Here is a 5,918-nt window from a genome sequence, read left to right as displayed (position 1 = left end):
CCAAGAATCCTAACAGGTTCACGCAAAGGTTCTTTGTCACGTGCATCACGTCGATTGAAGAGCGTACCCCTAGCTCTTTCCAGTAGGGTAGGTCCCAAAATATAGATTTCTTCTTCCACATAGGTGCGCGTCCCTCAGCGCCATTCGAAACAGCTAGTCCGCCGAGACACTTTCTAAATATTACGTGTAAATCAGAGACCATATCAAGTATGTGATCACCGATACGCATGATGGGCTTCTTCAGGTGATCTACCTCGCCTTTGAAATGCTTGCCTTTCTTTCGACATTGATGGTTGGTCGGGAGAAATCGACGATGGCCCAAATACACATTCTTCCTGCATCTGTCCAGGTATATACTTTCGGTGTCAGCTAAACAGTGCATGCATGCGTGGTATCCCTTGTTTGTATGTCCTGAAAGGTTACTGAGAGCGGGCCAATTGTTGATGGTTACAAACAGCAACGCATGCAGGTTAAATTCCACCTGTTTGTGCTCATCCCACGCATGTACACCGTTTCCATTCCACAGCTGCAAAAGTTCTTCAACTAATGGCCTTAGGTACACATCAATGTCGTTGCCGGGTTGCTTAGGGCCTTGGATGAGAATTGGCATCATAATGAACTTCCGCTTCATGCACATCCAAGGAGGATGGTTATACATACATAGAGTCACCGGCCAGGTGCTGTGATTGCTGCTCTGCTCCCGGAAAGGATTAATGCCATCCACGCTTAAACCAAACCATACGTTCCTTAGGTCACCTGCAAACTGAGCCCAGTACTTTCTCTCGATTTTTCTCCACTGCGACCCGTTAGCGGGTGCTCTCAACTTCCCGTCTTTCTTACGGTCCTCACTGTGCCATCGCATAAACTTGGCATGCTCTTTGTTTCTGAACAGTCGTTTCAACCGTGGTATTATAGGAGCATACCACATCACCTTCGCTGATCCCTTTTCCTGCGGGGCTCGTTCTCAACATCACCAGGGTCATCTCGTATGATCTTATACCGCAATGCACCGCATACCGGGCATGCGTTCAAATCCGTGTACACACCGCGGTAGAGGATGCAGTCATTAGGGCATGCATGTATCTTCTCCACCTCCAATCCTAGAGGGCGTACGACCTTCTTTGCCGCGTACGTACTGTCGGGCAATTCGTTATCCTTTGGAAACTTCTTCTTCAATATTTTCAGTAGCTTCTCAAATCCTTTGTCAGGCACAACATTCTCTGCCTTCCACTGCAATAATTCCAGTACGGTACCGAGCTTTGTGTTGCCATCTTCGCAATTGGGGTGCAACCCTTTTTTGTGATCCTCTAACATGTGATCGAACTTCATCTTCTCCTTTTCACTTTCGCACTTTTCCCTTGCATCAACAATGACCCGGCGGAGATCATCATTGGGCACATCGTCTGGTTCCTCTTGATCTTCAGCTTCCCCCGTTGCAGCATCACTGTATTCAGGGGGACACATAGTTGTCATCGTCCTCTTCTTCTTCGCTGTCTTCCATCATAACCCCTATTTCTCCATGCATCGTCCAAACATTATAGTGTGGCATGAAACATTTATAAAGCAGGTGGGTGTGAAGGATTTTCTTGTTAGAGTAAGACCTCCTATTCCCACAATTAGGGCATGGACAACATATAAAACCATTCTGCTGGTTTGCCTCAGCCACTTCGAGAAATTTACGCACGCCCTTAATGTACTCGGAGGTGTGTGTGTCACCGTACATCCATTGCCGGTTCATCTGCGTGCATTATATATAATTATGTGTGTCAAAAATAAGAAAATTAGACAAGTATCTATCTAAAGTAAGATTTTTTTCTTTCAGAAAAAAGATAAGAACAAGAGGCTCACCACGGTGGTGTCGGCGACGAGATAGGCGCGGGTGATCGACGGCAGTGAAGACGAGGACGGGGCGTGACGGACCGCTAAACCTAGACAAATCTCGGAAAAAATGGAGCTCCGAGGTCGATCTTCGAGAGGAGAAAGCTTAACTAGTGTGGCTCGGGCATTTCATCGAACACCTCACATGCATAAGAGGTGAGCTAGAGCATCCAAATGCCCTTCCTCGCCGGCCAGCAAAAAACAAAGCACTGTGGAGAGCTCTGCTCGCCGGCGATGGGGTATATATAGGAAGCTCATTTGTCCCGGTTCGTGGTTGGAACCGGGACTAAAGCCCAGCCTTCTTTCCCGGTTTGAGCCAAGAACCGGGACCTATGTTTGTGGGCCAGGAGCGAGGCCCATTGGTCCCGGTTCGTTCCAAGAACCGGGAAAAATGGGCCCAGAAGAACCGGGACCAATGCCCACGAAGCCCCGGCCGGCCCCCTGCGCTCAAGAACCGGGACGAATGCATCCATTGGTCCCGGTTTGTGGCAGAACTGGGACTAATGGGCTGCCTAGGTCCGAACGAAAGCCCCTTTTTCTATTAGTGTCAGTAGGGCATAAAGCTTTGTGAGCTCTTTGGCATGGAGGAATCATCACCGCTCGTTTTTCTCGTTAGAAGTTTTCACGCTATCAGGGACCAATTAGGTCTGATAAACTGAATTCCGTCAAGTGTCAATGGGTGCATGAAGTGTGCCATGTTCTTTTCACCAGGCATGTGCCACAGTTTGGTTGCTGGATTATTTTTGAATCATTCACTACCTGCTGGGATGAGTGAAACTGACCTTTTGCTTAGCATGAGCGTGCATATCTACCCCAGAGAATTAATTTACATCAGTTGAGTCAGTCCAAGCCAGTTACAACCAAAAGACCAAAAGTCCATTCTTTTCTTGCCTGAAACATTCAATAATGGTACTACCGTACTACTATACTTATAACGAAAAAGGGTTTCCCCCGCTTTATAGATAAAGCATCACCGAACAACCGAATCCTGCCGATACAAGCACACACACCACAGCACATCCACCCAAGGCTGGATACAAGGACGCTGATAACAGCAACACTACCACAACAAAATCCTAGCCAACATCAAATGAACACAATAAGCACTACTACGAAGATGTCGGGGCCCTCAATCGTGGGCGGGCCACCGCGAAGAGGAGAAGACGTGTAAGATGAACAATGAGCTCCAAAGCGGAGCCTTCGACAAGGGAATGACACCATCGTGTCGCCACCGCCCAATCCAAGGATTAGAGTTTCCCCTGGAGCTTCCGACGACAAATGAGATGCCTCGATGTCGCCTTCAAGAAGGGGACAACACTAGAACGCCGCCGCCGTCGGCCTGGCAAAGTAGAACGGGTTTTCACCCCGGCCAACACTTATCGTCACCGGATTGGGTGAACGACCCACCGGTCAACATGCCGCCCACACATCCATGCTGACCGGATAGCGCCCGAGCCGCGTGCTCCGCCCATGAGCACCCCGGCTACCACCAACCGGGCCGCGACCACGTCATCCGAGTCCCACCCTCAACCAGGACACACCAAACAGACGCGGCCGGCCGGAACAAAGCGGATGCTCGCCTTCCACCCCAAAGCCGACACCTTGGCATGGTCGATGACCTCGGTGGCCGGTTCAGGGCCAGGGAAACTCGGGCGGCCACCCAGAGCAGCCACCAGATGCAACGGAGGGGGCACTCTGCCCCTTCCTAAAGTCCCTGCCAGCACCAGCAGGCCTCGCGCGCACCACCACACCATGGCGCCACCTTGGCTAGATGAGCCCGTCGCTGAGTCCAAAGAAGAGGGAGGGAGCTCACCCAAGTCCGACGCAGACGAACCGTCACCGGAGAGACCCGCCGTTGCCGCGCGTAGATCGGACAACCACCAGGCCGCAGCAGCGCCGCTGCAGACCACCCCACTCCGAGGTCAAGACCAACCTCGGCCACAGCCCCGCTCCGCCCGCCGCCATCCAGGAGCCGGATCCGCGCTAGCATGCCACCGCCCAGATCGGGAAACCCCCGCGGCTGCCACGCCACAAATGAGCCCACCACTCAAGGTCCCGTCCCAACCAGGTAACCCCGTCGCCGAACTCCGAGCACGCAGCCAAAGCCCGGCGCCCCCATTCGACCGGCCGTCTCGCGCCAGCCGCGGAGCACGAGTGGGAGGAAGAAGAGGCCCCGCCGCCACCCGCCACCCGGCCGGGCTTCGCCCGACGGCGTCACTGGGCGTCGGCAAGGGAGGAGAGCATAGGAGAGGGAGGTCGGGTCGCAGCGGCTAGGGTTCCCCCCGGTCGCTCGCGAGAGCGACATGGGAGGGGAGGGGGGAAATGCCTCATCTCTCGTCTCAACAGCATTGATGTGTCCATCACTAGTATACTTATATAAAACCATGCTTTGCATTTGAGGATCTGAACTACTGTCTGGATTCTGCTTCTGACCCCTGTTGGTTCTGGAGAGATGGCCTAAAGGTATACACTTAGTTCGTTCTGAGTGGATGATGCAAAGTACAGGTCTTTGCGCTTTGTACCTCTCTTTACCAGCGTATAAGGTTCAAGCCAGTGTTCTTGTATTTGGTGATATTGCTTATGATCTGTGTTTCTCGTGGCACAACCAGGTGCTCAGCTGGCTGAATCAGAAGATTCATTCTAATGTTGAGTATTGCACTACTGATGAAACTAAGGTAAGCATGTCAGGATACCTCCCCTTTATGTGATCATACATTTCTTTGTTCTCGTGTCATCACTTTATTTGTATTGTTATAATGGAGCAGCCATGGAGAAGGAGGATTCTGTGTGTGGGAGTGTGGCTGAGCAAGACACTGAATCCCCCTGCTGCTGTGTGACACACTTCTTAACGGCATACTAGCGATTGGCACGCTTGGCCACAACGTAAACTGCCTTTTTCCTGAGCTCTGGCCTGAACAAGATGATGGGTAGCGTGAAAATGGAGGAACAGATGTCCGAAGAGGAAAAGTGTGGCGCCGTGGAAGACGCAGCGGCTAGAACACCAAGTGAATCAGCCCCTGCTTTTGAACTTGCCAAGATGCATTCATCATCGTTGAAGGAATGCAACTTCACGTGTTCTGTAAAGGAAGGGATCCCGATGTGTAAGGTTGAAGTGGAGGATGCCACTAAGATCCAGGAACAACCGCTTCTGATGGTAGAGAAGGTGGACAAAGTGAGAACTTCACTTGCTGATCTATTTGCAGCAGAACCTAGGTTTTGGTTACCGAATGAGGTAATTTTACCGAGGGGGACTGATAAATGTGGTTACCACGGTTACCGAGAAATACCGACAAATACCGAGAATATTTCGAGCGAATTTTATAGTTAAATTTTGAATTCAAATAAGAAAATGAACGAATATTCAAACCAGAGACCTCTTAAAACAGGAACTAGGTTGCTACCAACATGCCATAACCAACTTTCATTGCATTAATTAGACCCTACATACCTTACTGTAAATCGAGTGTTTAAATTCAAAAAAATTTAAAAAATGGTATTTTTTGCTCGGTATGACGATTTACCGAGGGGCACAGAAATACGTGGTAACCATGGGAAATCTTGAAATTTCGACTGGTAACCAAAACCTTGAGCAGAACTATTGCCACCAAGTGCTACAAGAGAGAAGAGTTAATCAAAGGTCGTCATTGTTTGCTGAGATTCCCACTTCAAAAAGGTCTGCATCGTGCATGGAAAAGGTGCATCAGAAGAAGCCCACACGGAAGCCACCGAATGCTACAAGAAAATTTAGTCAAGTATGCTTTTTCCTCAGCTCTGATCTTATATGTTGCAACTATGTCTCAGTTTGTAGAAATATTTACAGTATTCTTCCTGATCGGGGTTGTTAGAAGGGAGAGAGGTTTGGTGGAATTGTTTCATTATATTGCTTGTGCCTCGTGGGCATATATATAGGAGTATGATCATCTACTTGGAGTACAAGACAAGTCAAAAACAAATCCTAGTCTATCTCGTCTTTCCTAATAAACATTATACAACACCCCCGCAGTCACAACGGTAGCGACGCAGACAGTGAGACTGGAGAA

General features: G+C 49.8%; 1 pseudogene; it reads left to right on the top strand.

Moving 5' to 3' along the window:
- The first annotated feature begins 3,912 nt into the window (after positions 1 to 3,912).
- The window catches only part of LOC119300560, a 4,853-nt pseudogene continuing 2,847 nt past the window's right edge, over positions 3,913 to 5,918 (top strand).

This window comes from Triticum dicoccoides, chromosome 5A, assembly GCF_002162155.2.
Source record: "Triticum dicoccoides isolate Atlit2015 ecotype Zavitan chromosome 5A, WEW_v2.0, whole genome shotgun sequence".
NCBI lineage: Eukaryota > Viridiplantae > Streptophyta > Magnoliopsida > Poales > Poaceae > Triticum > Triticum dicoccoides.
This window is presented reverse-complemented; position numbering and strand designations above follow the sequence as displayed.